This window comes from Marmota monax, unplaced genomic scaffold (genome assembly GCF_021218885.2).
Source record: "Marmota monax isolate L192 unplaced genomic scaffold, Marmota_monax_Labrador192_F-V1.1 WCK01_AAM20220418_F8-fsc00001, whole genome shotgun sequence".
Taxonomy (NCBI): Eukaryota; Metazoa; Chordata; class Mammalia; order Rodentia; family Sciuridae; genus Marmota; species Marmota monax.
In genome coordinates, this window is record NW_026693777.1 from 4,135,042 (window position 1) to 4,152,536 (window position 17,495).

A 17,495-nucleotide genomic window follows, 5' to 3' on the forward strand; every position below is an offset into this window, starting at 1 on the left:
CAAGGGGGCGGCGGAGTAGTCAGGGAAGGGGCGGGGCGGAGGGGCGGGGCTAAAAGGCGTCAGTGAGCCAGTACCGAGCAGAAGGGTCCCGGCGACACGGACCTGGGAGCTAAAGGTTAAAATGATGTGCGGCTGGGAACCCGACGAGAAGGGATGAATGGGAGAGGGGACGGGAACGGAGCCTTAGGGGCGGGTCGACCAGAACAACCCTGGCAAGGGAGCAAGGGAGTAGGGCGGGCAAGTAGAGCGCCCTTTCCCTCTCGGGGAGCCGCGGCATGCCCACTCCCTGCAGGTCGCAGGAAGGGTGGATAACTGTACTAGGCACTCCAGACACCTCGGCGACAGAAATGAAGACGTCCTTTAGAGCATCCTCTCCTCTAGGACCTGATTGATTCTGAAAACCAGAAACCACACATCTGGAAAAAAAAAAAGTGAAAAGTTCCTTCTTTACTTGATGCAACAAATATTTACTGAACATCTATGTGCAGCGCACCAGTTGAGATGCTGATAATATGATGTAAGCAAAATAAGCCTAAATCCCTGATCTGGCAGAATTTACACACTATGTATCTCTCTTTTCCTCCTAGTTCTGCCACCTATCTCCACCTACCCCATAGCCTCAAACACACACACACACAATACAATCTTTGGCTGATTATTCTTGATAAGTTTGCTACTTTTTTTTTTCAAAAAAAAAAATGCTGAAAAAAATGAGACAGAAAAGGTTGGGAAAACATTCAATTTGGTGGTCTCAGGCACACCTCATCTTTCCATGAGGGCCTGCTCATGAAATTAGTTCCAGATATGATTACAATAAAATTCTACAAAGCTCAGACCTCTCAGCATTTTATGGACTAGAAAAATAGAAATCAAAGTTCTTTAATTCTTATATTCATGAGAAATAACATCAAACAGAGCTGGATGGGCTGGGGATGTGGCTCAAGCGGTAGTGCACTCACCTGCCATGCGTGCGGCCCGGGTTCGATCCTCAGCACCACATACAAACAAAGATGTTGTGTCCGCCGAAAACTGAAAAATAAATATTAAAAAATTCTCTCTCTCTCTCTCTCTCTCTCTCTCTTTAAAAAAAAACAGATCTTTAAAAAAAAAAAAAAAAAACAGAGTTGGGAATATAACTCAGTAGTAGAATGCTTGCCTAGCAAGTGTGAAGACATGAATTTAATCCCAGTAATAGAGTGAGGGGATAGAACCAAATATAATGTATATGTTAAGAGTGTTTTAGAAAATGGGAAAGGATACATTTGCTTAACAAATTTTAATACAAGCCTAAAAAGGAATGAAATCAAAAGCCAAAATTCAGTTTAAGCCTGCAAATAAAGTGGATTCAGAGTACCAATTTAAGAATGATTCTTGACTGAATACAACATGTAAATAACAATGGGCAATGTCATAAGGTTGAAATAAGGGTGTTCACCCAAAAAAATAAGATCCAAGAATGAAAGGGTAAATAGATATGCATCTGGGTCTACTCAGCCTATTATATCAAAAATCATTAACAGGACACTTCATAAACTACAAAAATTTACTTCTCATAGTCTGGAGGTTGAGAAATCCAAGATCAAAATACAAGATAATGAGGTGTGTGGTGAGGGCCTTCTAGCTATGTCTTCACATGATGGAAGGGGCAAGCTAACTCTCCGAGGTCTCTTTTATTTTTTTTCTGTTACTTTTTTTAATTGATTTTTTAAAAAAATAAATAACAACAGAATGCATTACAATTCTTATTACACATATACAGCACAGTTTTTCATATCTCTGGTTGTATATAAAGTATGTTCACACCAATTCATTTCTTCATACATGTACTTTGGATAATGATGTCCATCACATTCTACTATAATTGCTAACCCCCTGCCCACTCCTTTCCTCTCCCACCCCTCTGCCCTATCTAGAATTTGTCTATTCCTCCTATGCTCCCCCTCCCTACCCCACTATGAATCAGCCATCTTATATCAGAGAAAACATTTGGCATTTGTTTTTGGGGGGGATTGGCTAACTTCACTTAGCATTATCTTCTCCAATACCATCCATTTACCTGCAAATGCCATGATTTTATTCTCTTTCGTTGCTGAGTAATACTCCGTTGTATATATATATATACCACATTTTTTTTTATCCATTCAATGTTTATAGCAGCACAATTCACAATTGCTAGAACTAGCTATTGTGAATTGTGCTGCTATAAACATTGATGTGGCTGTGTCCCTGTAGTATGCTGTTTTTAAGTCCTTTGAGTAGAAACCAAGAAGCAGGATAGCTGGGTCAAGTGGTGGTTCCATTCCCAATTTTCCAAGAAATCTCCATACTGCTTTCCATATTGGTTGCACCAATTTGCAGTCCCACCAACAATGTATGAGTGTGCCTTTTTCTCCACATCCTCACCAACACTTATTGTTGTTTGTCTTCATAAAAGCTGCCATTCTTATTGGAGTAAGATGAAAACTTAGAGTGGTTTTGATTTGCATTTTTCTAATTGCTAGTGATGATGAACATTTTTAAATTTTTTTTAATATCTTTATTTTATTTTTATGTGGTGCTGAGGATCGAACCCAGGACCTTGCACATGCTAGGCAAGCACTCTACCGGTGAGCCACAACCACAGCCCCACATTTTTTCATATATTTGTTGATTGATTGTATATCATCTTCTGAGAAGCGTCTGTTCAAGACCCTTCTTTTAAAAAGTTTTTTTTATAAAGCAAATGCCCTTAAGATCATTACATTCTCAAACTAGCATTTTTCAAAATTAGAGATTAAAAAAAAAGAAAGAAAAAGGGAGAGATTCCATGGTCAAATAAAGTCAGGAAACACCAAGTTAAATTATATGAAATAAGTCTCTTGACTTGTCACAGATTTTAATGTTAATACCCATGAGTCTTCAAATAAGGGATTTAAGTATACTCTCAAAAGATATTTGACCTTCTAACTTTTTGCAGTGATTATCTTGGGACAAGTATTCTAAATACCCTATGAAAGACTTTGTCTTCCACCATTAATTACCCTAAATATTACTACTATGTAACAGCTGGTAGTTTCCTTTCTACTTCAGAACACACAGATTTTTTTCTAAACTGAAAATTCCAGTACTGCTCAGTCAAGTGAAGTATGATAATGTGAATTCCTGGAATTTTGTGTTAACCACCAGATGGAACTTTCACCTCTCCTTTTTGGTTTATTGTTTTCTAATACACATGAAGCACTTGAAGTATTTGTCTAACTTGGATTCTTTTCCATTTGTTTACATGGGGACAGAACAAGGCACTGGCCAATTATTTCTCAAGTATTCACTAGAAAAAAGTGATGCTCATAATCTTCTAATTTTGAAATTTCAGCTTCAAAAGTATGTCAAATATATATTACTATATCCTAACTTCCACCCTGACCCCTGATAATCGTGCCTGAATCTGGCAAGCAGCTAAAGAGCATGCCTACCTCCTCCAGTACTCAAAACCCCTTTACCAATCCCGCAGCATGTGCTGCCATCCCTACAGCTGAACCTAATGGACATACCAATCTCAAGATGCCAGGCTCACTAAAATCCAACACATGACTACTTGCCTCCTTGATGGCATGAGAAAAAAATTCTCATACCCAGGTTAATTATGACAAGATTAGGGAACTCACCCAAGGACCTGATGAAAACCCTGTCCTCTTTTTGGCTCGATTTACTGAAATTATTACCAAATATACCACCCTCTATCTTGATACTCCTGCTGGTGCTCTCTTTCTCCATATCCAATTAATCGGCAGATCTGCACTTGATACCTGTAAAAAAAAAAACTTAGTTAGAAAAGAGTCCCAAGACTCCTCAGCAGCAACTTCTAGATGCTGCTTTCAAGGTCTTTAACAATAGGGAAGATGAGTCCAAAAAGGAGAAAGAAAACCATCTTAAAGCTAAATATCAGCTCTTGGTCTCAGTCATCCATAGTCTAAAAGAGCCCCTGCTGCTTGTGGCCACACCAGATCCTGTTTCTGATATGGGCAGACTGCATACTGGGCAAAAGCCTGTCCTAATTTGAGCTCCCCCCCTCCTCCCGCAATATACCCTATACCAACTATGGGCAATGGGGACACTGGAAAATGGACTGTCCCCAGGGAATGACACTCCTCCGCTCGTGCAGCCTACTTCCCAAGTCTCATGAACTGAGTTACTGGAATGAGGGGACCTGGGCTCCACTGCTCCCAGATTACAGGGATGGTGAACAACCAAGCAGTTTCTTTTGTGGTCAACACTGGGGTATTTCCCTTCTGACTCAATGACATGGACTCACTTTCAAAGCAAAAACCACTATTAAAGGGGATCTCTAGAACTAAAGCTACCCCCCCCCCGCCTTTTGCACATTTGTATCCCTCTCATTATCTCATTCTTTTATAGTCATGCCAAGTTGCCCTGTTCCCCTATTGGGCTGAGATCTCCTCCACAAATCAAAAGTCTCCATCACCATTCCTCCTTTAAGGTCCACTACCATCTTTATAATACATTCTAACCTAGACCTAGTGTCTGCACCCCTTGTGTCTCCTGATTATTCCTTGCTCACTGGGATTAACCCCACCATCTGGCTTACCTCTCAACCCATCCATTGCTAAACACCATTCCCCTGTTCATATCCAACTGAAAGACCCCACATGCTTTATTTTCCAAATTTACCTGCAGCCCTGTCTGGCCTCTGAGGACAAGGATACGTCACATTCCTTCGCTTTGCCCACCTGTTCACTGCTGGAGAAAATGCAGGCCCAAAATATTGTTGATCAGAGGAACCAAATTTCCCTGAAGGAGGAATCTTTTGTGACCAGATAATCCTCATCTGGCGGGGGGGGGGGGGGGGGGGGGGGGGGGGGGAGGGCAGAAAAAAAAAAAAACTGTCTCATTTAATTAGAGTAAAACTACCCACCATCTGTACTAATTCAGAAATTCAAATCATTTATTTTCTCTAGTGGATACATCACCCAGAGCACTAACAGGCTTGCCTCCAACTTCAGATTGAGGAGCAAAAAAGTGAACTATGAAATCATAGTTCATAACATGTAAGAAATTTTAAGGGATAATTGGCTGGCAAACGTCCTCCCTTAAATTAAAATAATTATCAAAAGGTTGATTTGTATACATGTGTGAAGACACAAATAGTATGACTCTACTTTGTGTACAGCCAGAGAAATAAAAATCATGCTCCATTTGTGTACTATGAAATGAAATGCATTCTGCTGTCATACATATCAAATTAGAACAAATAAATAAATTTTTAAAAAGGAAAAGGAAAAAAAAGGTTAATTTGTATCTTCCACGCTGAGTGAGGTTCCAGCCAGAGGTAATGGAAGGAAAAATAGAAATTGCTGATCCCTAGAGGCTCTGGGATTGGGGAGCTGCCCCCTAGCCAAAGAAAAAGTTTCCTCAGCATAGGCACCCATATTTCTGATCTCTTTTTATTTATTAAAAGGGGAACTTCACTGAGCACAGTGGTTCATGCCCGTAATTCCAGTGGCTCTGGAGGATGGGGCAGGAGGATAGAGTTTGAAGCCAGCCTCAGCAATGGCAAAGCACTAAGAAACTCAGTGAGTCTCTATCTCTAAGTAAAACACAAGATAGGGCTGGAGCTGTGACTCAGTGATTGAGTGCCCCTGAGTTCAATCCCTGGTAGCCACCCCCTCCAAAAAAAGGGGAGCCTCATCCTCAAAAGTAATGGGAAATGATGTTTCATAATTTTCTGCATCCAAACCTGGCCTGATTACCAACTGCTGAAAAAATGGTTAAAATGCCCTAGGCATGATGTTTCTGCTCAAAACAGCAATTTACCTCAGCTCCAGCCAGATCTCACCAAGGCTTGCCATGAAATGTAAATGACAGGAGCTTGCAAGCTCAGCAGGGGACCAATCTGAGACGGAAGGAAAAAAAAAAAGAAAAAGAAAAAGTGCTTTCTAAATCCCAACAGCCCCCTTGGGAGATCTAAAACAACTGGCTACAGCACAGGGAGAAAAAAATAATTTCAGGGCTCTCTCTCTCCCTTTCTTTCTTTCTCCTTCTTTCAATACCTGAACTCACACTAGCCTGAGTCAAAAAGTAAACTGTATGATGCTTTATTAAAATAATTAATGGCTATGTCACTTTTTCCTAGGACTCTTTTTTTTTTTAATTCTATATTTTTCAGCTCATGGTTTTATGGTGAAATTCACATTTTGGTCCTGTGTGCCTAGACTAATACGTTTTTATGATCAGTCCTATTTTTATCCAACTATACAGGCTTTTTTTTTTTACTCTGTTTTGTTCAAAGGCCAATTTACAAAGATTAGTTAGCTCTCATCCGTAGCATTGCAATGGAGACCTATCTACAAAAAGCTACAAGGCCTTTTTTTATTTGTTTTGTGTATGTGTGTACCTGTATATTGTTATGTCTACATGTGTTTGTGTCCATGGTAAAATTGGCATTATAGATAAATGAGTGACATAAATTAAAATTTTAAAAATGGATCCAAATGCCTTTAATTCACATGATTTTAAAAGTTCAATTTAAATTGACTAAACAAATGAGAGTAAAGACATTTTTAAATGACTAACTCATACTTTTTCGAGGTGGTCAAACAACTAATAAAATGTTGATATCTAAATCCATTGTTTCTAAGATTTTTCTTTAACAAGGAAGAGATGGTTAATGCTATTCAATACACTTGTTTGATATCTTGGTTTATAAAGTTAAACTAAATTAGGTTTTAATATCTGTGGGTTTAATCTTTGTAAATGTGTTAAGGAGACATCTGGTTAACTTATAAAGTTAAAGTGCTAACTGCTAAATATACAAATACTATTGACTTATTGAATTCAGGGTAATACACTTAAACATTATGCATGTTTTCATGAATTTGTAAATGGAAAAAGGTTTAAGATTGCTATGTCTTGGGCTGGGGATGTGGCTCAAGCGGTAGCGCGCTCGCCTGGCATGCGTGCGGCCCAGGTTCGATCCTCAGCACCACATACCAACAAAGATGTTGTGTCCGCCGAAAACTAGAAAATAAATATTAAAAAAAAAAAAAAGATTGCTATGTCTATGCCTTAACTAAAACAAGGTTACTAAGAGTCACTATTCTATCAGGTATAATTTATATACAAAGAGTGTAAGAGGTTTCATTTGGGTTTTGATTAAAGTAACATAACAACATAAAAGTATTTCATCTTATTAAAGTAAAATATTTTGCCTAAATTCAAAAACTTCATAAGAACTGTGAATTAAGAAAAGTGGTCAATAACTAGGAAAGAGAAAAAGAAGGTCCTAGGTATGGAAATATATTTTAGTAGAAGGAATAAGAAATGTTTCTGGATAAGAATGTCATTCGTGTGGTAAAGTGGAATGTCTAAGTAAGCTGCAGAAAGTTTATGAAGGGTAAATTTCAAAAAGCTTGTGACTAAAGGAGTTATATGTAAGTAGCATAATTAATCACAGCTATTCAAGGCTTTTTCCTAAGGTCAAATATTAAAGCAAATGGTTTTAAAGGAATTGGGATTTATATAAACAACAACTGTTATTTTAGAGTATAATACTACATTACAGAATCTAGATTTTCTTAAAAAAACTAAACTTGGTTAATATAAAAACATCAATGTAATTGTGGTACTATTACTGTCTTCTTTGCATTCTAAGTGTGTTCATATCTTCTAGGTATACAAATATTTTAAAGTAGGTGGTTTAAGCATTTTATGGGACTGAGGTTGTGGCTTGGTGGTAGAGTGCTTGCCTAGCACATATGAGGCACTGGGTTCGATCCTTAACACCACATAAAAATAAATAAAATATTTTCTTTAAAAAAACAGCATTGTGTCAAGCTAGTGTTCTCCAAAATATAAGTTGTCAGTAATGGTAATTTTAGACTTTTAAAATAACAAATTTAATTGGGGAGATTTATTTATATCATTTAATGTTCCATAACTTGATCTGAATTTTATGCTACTTTTACTTTGGGGTAGAAATGTAAATGTATTTCTAAAAGATAATGAGAGCCTGATCTGTTAAAAGGTTAATATGTGAAACATAAAAACATTTTGCCACTTTCTCACAGAAAGAAGTTCAAAGCTTTCTTAGCTTTTGTTTGATTCATGTTTCAGATGTAATGTCATATTATTAGCTAACATTCATATAGATTCAGGAAGCAATATATGTAAACTTTATAAAATGACATTTAAGAAAGAGGCAAAGATCAGCTTCAGAAATATAATATTTTACCTAAGATTCATCAAGAACCCCACCTTGCCTGAGTTAAGATGCCTTTCACCTTACTCATGTTAAGATAATTTCAAAGTAGGCTAGGCTTAAGCCATCTAAAGTCACGTTCAAAGGATAAATTTTTGTTACATTTAAAATTATAAAAAGTTATATTTCTTGATTCAAAGCTATTACACAAACCCAAAATGTTTTCAACTCTTGTAAATTTCATTTTGTGTTTTCTTTGTCCACTTTAAATGTCCTCTGTTACGGTCTTACAGAAGTACAACTTTTAATATAACAACCTAAATTAATTTAAATAATGGGCCATCATCTATAGACAGACAGGATGTAAGGCTAACTTCCATTACTAATATAGACCCCAATTAAATAAAAGGGATAAGTGACTGTAAAGATAAAGACACTAAAGTTAAGACCCAGTACTCTTACTTTAAGACTGGTGAGACTGGCTTGCTGGATGTTTAAGTCAAAGGCTTAAAAATTAAAGTTAAAATAAAAGGGTCAAGAAAACCAATATTTGGTTCTTGCCCTCTGAGTCAGTTTGAACTCAGGGAACACAGGAACTTCTCTAAGAGATATGCAACTCTGGGTCACATGACCTCCGGATCAGGGAGATCACTGGGACCCTGGAAAAAGAAAGCCAATCACTGCACATGTTGCAAAAGAAGAAAGTCATTGGAGAAGAAATACAACACTGATGCTTCCAAAGGAAGCCACATGGTCAGTGAGACCTATCTTGGCAAATGGCACTAATGGACCTAAGAGGCTGCTCACAAGTTCCCCCAAGAAGGACCCCTGAGGGAACTTAGCTGACTCTTAATAACAGATAGGAACATAGTCAATTTGACCAGCTTGGTCTTGAACACTTGGCAAAAATAGTTATAACCAAAGTACAACCATACCTGGGCATATAAAAGAAAAAGTCAATAGTTCTTTTAATAGAATTTAAGATATATATATTTTTTTCAGTCCTACATCCCTGATGCCCCCCAAATTTTAAGGCATTTTTTTTTTCTTTTGTGAGACTCATATTCACCCCTGCCTACCAAAATTGGACTGGTCTCTGTACCTTGGCTTCCCTTACTCTTCAAATTGACATTTTACCTTAGGACCAAAAATTTATCTATCCCAATAATGATGCACACCAGACACAAGGGATCCTTTCACTTTATTCCCTTAGTCACAGGGCTAGAGCTATCCACTGGGATCGGCATAGGAGCAGTGGGATTAGGAACCTCTACTCACTATAAAAATTGTCAGCACAGGTTATTGAAAATCTCCAACAGGTCACCAATTAGGTACTGGCTTTACAAAATACATCTGTCAGATATCCCTGACATCCGTCATCCTGCAGAATCATCTGGGCTAGATCTCCTTACTGCCATATTAGATGGCCTGTGCCCCCTTCTTCAGAGAAGAATGTTGCTTCTATATTAATCAATCAGGACTAGTAAGGGATAAAGTTAAATAACTATAGGACTGATTGGAACCATGGAGGTGAGAACTAGCTGATTCCTAAAATGGTGGACTTCTTGGCTTCTCTCTCTTTTAACCCCTCTAATACTCATTTTTCCTGTAATAACCTTTTTTTCTTCCATATTCTTAATTTTGTACAAAAACAGTTTCTTTAAGGTGACCTGCTCAGCTCAAATTGCCTCCTGGAAGCACGTCAAAGCCATTTTCCTCCTGTGTTCACAATCTGACTTTCTGAAACCACATAAAGGGGACTTTGCCTATGATGACCTCAAGGATCCTTCATATACACCCCTCTTCAGCCTCAGCAACTGGGGTCTCCATGTTCTCTTCCAGGACTCTGAAAGGAAGGGTCCCCCATACTTCCTCCTTCTAAGCAGGAAATAACCAGATGTGCTATCCACATCCCAATTCATTATCCCCTTTCAGAGTCTGAAATGAAGGATATGGAAAATAACATCCCCATGGAAAGGAAAGTGACAGCCCCCAGGTAGAAAAGGAGGACAGTGTGATCCAGGAGACTAGGAGGGGAAGGCAAACAATGGGCTCTGGGCTCTGGACTTTTATCCCAGTAGCACTGAATTTCAAGCTTTTACAACTGCTTTCCTGAGTTAGATTTTTTTTTGGGGGGGGGAGGGGGGGTTACCAGGCATTGAACTCAGCGGCACTCAACTACTAAACCACACCCCCAGCCCTATTTTGTATTTTATTTAGAAACAGGGTCCCACTGAGTTGCTTAGTGCCTCGCTTTTGCTAAGGCTGGCTTTAAACTTGAAATCCTCCCACCTCAGCCTCCTGAGCTGCTGGGAGTACAGATGTATGCCACAGCACATGGCTCTGAGTTAGATTTTTAACTTGCACAACTAGTTTCCTGACTTTCCATCCAGTACATATTCAGTCTTTATTGATTAAGTCACACTAAACATTCTACTATGATTAACTCTCATTAAGACCTATAAAAACACAGACCCTTCTAATAACCATTCACCATTTTCTCCTCTGAAAATGTGCCATCCCACTGCTGCTTAATAAAGACAGCTTCTGATCCCAGGTCTACTCCCATTTTTCATTATTTTTGCTTACACTCAGTATCAAAAAAATTATAATTCTAAAATAGCAACTGTTTTTATTCCAGAGTGTCCAATATTCCAGTGACTCTTTGTTCTGCCACATTGACCAATTCTAGAATTATTAGTAAGAGTTCCTTTAATCTCTTACACCATTTACAGTATCCCAATGAAACAAAACATGATCCACTGGCAGAAGTTTTGTTGTTGTTGTTGTTGTTTTTATTTAATGTTTGATTTTTAAAAGAACATAGATTTTTTTTGTGTGTGTGTCTGTGTGTGTGTTATATGGATTTAACTACCTAGGAACACTTAACCACTGAACTACATCCCCAGCCATCCCCTACCTTTTTTTATTTTGAAATGGGGTCTCCCTAAATTGCTTAGAGCTTCACTAAGCTACCAAGGCTGGCCTCAAACTTGCAATTCTGCCTCAATTTCCCAAGTCACCAGGATTACAGGCATGAACCACCATGCCTGGCAAAGAACACAGAATTTATAGAAGCTATACAGCAAAGGAAATAAATCTCACTTAAAGAAAGAAACTAGATTTGTATTTTTACTTTGAAAGAGGATTAAAGTTTTTGTTTAGGATTCTGTGATTAAATTAGACATTACCTTGATTTTCAGACATCAGGTCAGCTTTCAATCCCTTTTTAGATCTGCACCTAGAGCCTGAGGACAGCACTCTCAGCAAGAATAACGAGACTGCTCATACCCAGAGCACATGTGCTCTAGGAAGCAAATTAGAGCTCTCTGCATATATCTTCATCGACTATCTCTGATTTTTTACCAGTGGGTCATTAAAAGCTCACAGAACTTTCCCTGGAATTTGTTGCTTTGGAGTTTTTCTATAACAAAATACCTGGAAAAATAAAAAATTAAGGGTAGAAAAGTTTATTTTGCCTCACAATTCCAGCAGGAAGGTGGTGGCTAGTTAGAAAGAAAATCAAATGCTGCCCTTTCCCCTGCCTCCTTCCAAAGCCCTTCCCCCTGCTCCTGCTCCAACCTGTTGCTAAGGTAATCTGCCCCAGGAATTGTTCCTCTCTGCAGGAAGTTGTAAGAGTTATGAAGTGATATCTCCTGGCTATTACCATACTGCATGGATCACTCCACCATTTGGCCCTTCCCTTGCCCATTTGGCTTTCACCATTTTGCTTACCCTGGTCACTGGTCATGTAGGCAAGATGGGAAGGAGGGCATGAGAACAAAGAAAATCTGAGATGTATAAAAGGGGCAGGACACTCCCACTTCCTTGGATACTAGATATGGCCTCCTTCTTTCCTGCCTCCAGCCCAGCAGTCTGTTTCTAGTCTTTAAGTAAACTTGTTTCTATGCTAGTCTCTTTGTTTCCTCCCATTTCTCCAGTGTTCAATCTTGAACATCTGGGGAAATGGAACTCACTATCACCAGCAACCAGCAGTATTATAGGTTCCACCTCCTTCAGTTTCCACCACGTCCCAATAATCCATTTAGATATGATTCCATCATTGGCATCAATGAAATTAAAATCCTCATGCTCCAATCACTTCCCAAAGGTCCTACCTCTGAACATTGCTAAGTTGGAGACAAAGCCTTCAACACAAGAGTCTTTGGGGGCTACTTCATATCCAAACCATAACCTCAATCTGTCATCTACAATAACCAACCTGGGAAAACAGCCTGCTATAAGATAGACTTTAGCAAGTCAGAATACTAACTCTAGCAACAACCCAGAAAGTTAAAAAAAAACTATAATAATCAGTACAAAATATCTAGGATTTGATTAATATTTGATAGTTTTCCTAATTTGTCTGCAATTCCAATTTAGAACTAACCAGATAAAGCCAAATATGCACCCTTAACCGATCACACAGGATGTCCTATATCTAGTTAGCCTGCTGTCCTAATCTATTGTCTGTTGCCACAACAAAATACCACAGACAGTGTAATTTATAAATAATAGAAGTTCTGGAGTCTGGGAAGTCCAAGGCCATGATGCTAGCGCGTCTGTTCAGTTTCTAGTGAGGATCTTCTTTCTGCTTTATAAAACAGCAGAGAGCATCACATTGATACTGCCGGTTACTGGTTACTGGTCCTGCTTCCTCACATGTTGAAGTATAACATTAGAGAAGCACAAGGAGGCAAGCATATAAGCAGGATTTATTTAAAAAGGGTTAATACAGACTTGTCCCAGGAAGGAGAAGGGGACCATAGCTGGTATCTTTGCATCCCAAGAAGTCTTTATCTTTTTACAGGTTTGCTTTGTTCACCTGCTCTCTTCCCCTTATCTTTCTCCATCCAGCCTATGTGACTAGGCCCAGGAAATACTTGAATGGGATTACCAAAAGGTGGGAAACAGGTGGGCTGAAGGAGCCAGAGAGGAGTAATCCAGAAAGGAAGGGGGTGTAATTAACAACTCCCTATAGGGAGGGACAATCCCTGGGACAGGTTACCTTAGCAGCAGGTTGGAGCAGGGGCAGGTTATCTTGATTAGGGTGGAAGAAGGGCTCTGAAGAAATTAACATTTCAATTCCTCCATTCTCTCAGATCCAACCCTTGCCTACTTGCCTAATTCTGGCTTCAACATGGCAAGTTTGAGCAAATATGTTAGCTCAGGCTGCTTGATATGGTTTAGAGGTGGTGTCCCTCCAAAGTTCATGTGAGACAATGCAAGAAGTTTTGGAAGAGAAATAATTATAGCCTTAATCTAATCAATGGATTGATTCCCTGATTGGTGGTTGGAGGCGTGGAAGCTAGAGGCTGTGGGGGTGTGCCTATTGAAAGTGGTTCATTGGGGGCTTGACTATGGGATTCATAGATAGACAGCCAGAGAGAGAGAGAGAGAGAGAGAGAGAGAGAGAAAGAGACAGACAGAAAGAGAGAGAGAGAGAGAGAGAGAGAGAGAGAAACCGTGCTTTCTGATCATTACACACACTTTTGTGAAGTTCAGCCTCACCTGGAGCCTGGAGGCCTGGTTCGGGACTTCTTTGAACTGAGACCTCTGAAACTGTGAGCCCTCAAATGAACTTTCCACCTTTTTGGTAGTCGAGTCCTTTAGTCACAGCAGTGAAAAAGTTAAGTAAAACATTTCTTTTTCTTTTTCTTTAAAAAAATTTTTTTTTGATTGTCAATGGGTCTTTTTAAAAATTTATTTATATGCATGCAGTGCTGAGGATGGAGCCCAGGACCTCACACATGCCAGGCAAGCACTCTACCACTGAGCCACAACCCAGCCCAAACATCTCTCTTCTTATAAAGACATTAATATTGCTATGGAGGACTGAGGATATAGCTCAGTTGGTAGAATGCTTGCCTCACACACACAAGGCCCTGGGTTCAATTCCCAGAACAACCAAAAATAACAATAATAATAATAAATAAGTAAATATCACTATGGGGTTCCACCTCCAAATACCATTAAAATGAATTTGGGGTAGTTTCCAACACATGTCAGGGGGTACATTCAAACCATAGCGCCAACCTATGGCTTCTCCATGAAACTTTTCCTTTTTCCACTACAAGTTTTTCCTATTCCCCTATCTGCTTTTGATTTCTACTAAACAGTACATGGTAGTAGTGACTGACTCCTTATAGGAAGCTCTGAGTAGTCTTTTTTCTCATATGGTTTTCATTTATTTTCTATGCAGAAAGACCCTCTTGAACCTTTCCGTAGTAGTACTTTCCCCAGTTAATGTTAAAATGTTTCCCCAGCCAGATGTAGTGGCTCACACCTGTAATCCCAGCAGCTTCCAGAGGCTGAGGCAGGAGGATTGCAGGTTTGGAGCCAGCTCAGCAACTTAGCGAGACCCCTGTCTCTACATAAAATATAAAAAGGGATAGGGATGTGGCTCAGTGGTTAAGTACCCCTGAGTTCAATCCCCAGTACCAAAATTTTTTTTAAAAAATCAACAAAAACATGTCTCCCTGTCCACCAGACTCCAAGCACAACAAAAATAGAGTGGTGACACACACATGTAATCCCAGAAACTTGGGAGGCTGAGGCAGGAGGCTCACAAGTTCCAGGCCAACCACAACAACTTAGCAATGCCCTAAACAACTTAGCGAGGCCCTGTCTCAAAATTTTAAATAAATAAATAAATAGAAATAAGAAAAGCTGGAGATGTGGCTCAGAGGTAGAGTTCCCCTGGGTTTCATCCCTAGTACTGGGGAAAAAAATGGAGAAAGGATAGAATTATGAACTAATTTTTACAATTTATTTCATATGACTCTTATATGCATTAATACTTGAGACTAACAGGGTTGCTTAAAGGTATAGAAAACACAGAGCCAACCTTTGCATTTAGCTTTATTAGGTCTGATTTAGATATCACCATCATCAGAAAGAACTATATCATCAATGAACACTCAATGGAGTATTCTGTTCTCACAGTCCTCATTTAACCTCAACAGACAAACACCGATGTCAAAAAATACTTAATACTAAATAGGGCTGGGGTTGTGGCTCAGTGGAAGAGCTTGCCTAGCACGTGCGAGGCCCTGGGTTCGATCCTCAGCACCACATAAAAAATAAAATAAATCAATTCACAATAGCTAGACTCTGGAATCAACCTAGATGCCCTTCAATAGATGAATGGATAAAAAAAAATGTGGCATTTATACACAATGGAGTATTACGCAGCACTAAAAAACGACAAAATCATGGAATTTGCAGGGAAATGGATGGCATTAGAGCAGATTATGCTAAGTGAATCTAGCCAATCCTTAAAAAACAAATGCCAAATGTCTTCTTTGATATAAAGAGAGCAACTAAGAACAGAACAGGGAGGAAGAGCATGAGGAAAAGATTAACATTAAACAGAGACGAGTCGGGGGAGAGAAAGAGAGAGAGAAGGGAAACTGTATGGAAATGGAAGGAGATCCTCATTGTTACACAAAATTACACATAAGAGTTTGTAAGGGGAAAGGGGAAAAAAAAAAACAAGGGAGAGAATTGAATAACAGCAGATGGGGTAGAGAAGGAAGATGAGAGGGAAGGGGAGGGGGGATAGTAGGGGATAGGAAAGGTAGCAGAATACAACAGTCACTAATATGGCATTATGTAAAAATGTGGATGTGTAACCGATGTGATTCTGCAACTTGTATTTGGGGTAAAAATGGGAGTTTATAACCCACTTGAATCAAATGCATGAAAGATGATATGTCATGAGCTTTGTAATGTTTTGAACAACCAATAAAAAAAATAAAATAAATAAATAAATAAATAAAGGTATTGTGTCCAACTACAACTAAAAAATAAAAAAATACTTACCCACAAAAATCTTTTCATTGAAAGTTGAAAACTGACTGGAAATCTGTAAAAACTGGAACCAGAAGAAAGTCGCTACCTCAGAAAAGTTCTTCCTGAGGAGAGGTTAGATGACAGTTATAGATTTAGAAGTTCAGCTTTCCAAAGTTTAAGAATTTTTTTCAGAATAATTTTATCAACCAAATATAGCTTATTCTTACATGTCTCATATCTCTCAGAAACATTAAAAAATACTTAGTACCAATTCCAGTTTTTAACTATATTAAAATTATTTTCCAAAGTTCATTACTAATTATTTTAAGTTAGATTGCATTTGAAATAACCGAAAGTTACCCTTATAAAATTTATTTTCCTCTGTCCTGAATAAACTCATTACAGAATCATTAGTACACTTATTACTCACCTCTTCTTTTGAAAAAATAATTTATTTCCTAAGACCACCTTAGTTCCTGCTTTTCTTCTCCTTTCTTTCTTGATCCATAGGTAGTTCTGACACCACATATGTGTGCAGAATCCAGTGTTAAGCTTTGTTCCATTGGTGGCTGGCTACATAATCATCTGTTCATTTTTCCAGAAAAATAGGATAAAACTGCTAACAATTCACATTTTGAAATTGTATTTGTAAGGAAATCCAGAAATACAGTTACAGCTTACTTTTTCAAATTTGTTATTATCACCAACATGTAGGGAAATACGATTATTTCTCTGTATTTCTTCTAAATCTGTTTCTCCAAAATCAGTGAAAAAATATTTAAACAAATAACTTTCTAGTTTGACTGCAGCCAGGCAGTGTTTTTCTGTCCCCCAACTGTCTAGTTAAAATTGTAAGCACTAGGGCTGGGGATGTGGCTCAAGCGTACCACGCTTGTCTGGCATGCGCGGGGCGCTGGGTTGGATCCTCAACACCACATAAAAATTTAAAAAAAAATAAAGATATTGTGTCCACCTAAAACAACAACAACAACAACAAAAAACAACTAAAATATGAATAAAAAAATTGTAAGCACTAATTCCTCTTAACCTAAAGATTGTCCTCATTTTATCTTCAATTAAGAGCTACATTAGGGGCCTGGGATTGTGGCTCAGTGGTAGAGCGCTTGCCTAGCATGCACGAGGTACTGGGTTCAATCCTCAGCACCACATAAATGTAAAATACAAATATTGTGTTCACCTAAAACTTAAGAATAAATATTTTTTTAAAAAGAGTTACACTAGGTTTAAAGTCATTTCTTTGCAAGTTAAAGGCAGTGCTTTTTCTTTAAAAAGTCTTATTAAACATCTGGTTGTAAATTAATTGAATTCATTCAAAGCATGTCTAGAGTCAGATATAATACTCCAATTATTTATTGCACTTTGTGACCCAACACAAACTACTTAATCCATTCCTGCCTTATTTCCTATCTGTAAAATGAATATAATAGTACCTAACTCACAAGATTGATGTAATAACAGTAATAATGTGTAGGTGTTGGCATTAGCT

General features: G+C 38.3%; 1 long non-coding RNA gene across 1 annotated transcript; it reads right to left on the reverse strand.

Moving 5' to 3' along the window:
- Positions 1-2,201: 2,201 nt before the first annotated feature.
- LOC131424809 (uncharacterized) lies at positions 2,202-16,399 on the reverse strand. The gene is made up of 3 exons (XR_009228340.1): positions 16,019-16,399; positions 4,669-4,825; positions 2,202-3,785 (listed from the first exon to the last, which is right to left on the reverse strand). It is a non-coding gene; the product is annotated as an uncharacterized LOC131424809 (long non-coding RNA).
- Between the last annotated feature and the right edge of the window lie 1,096 nt (positions 16,400-17,495).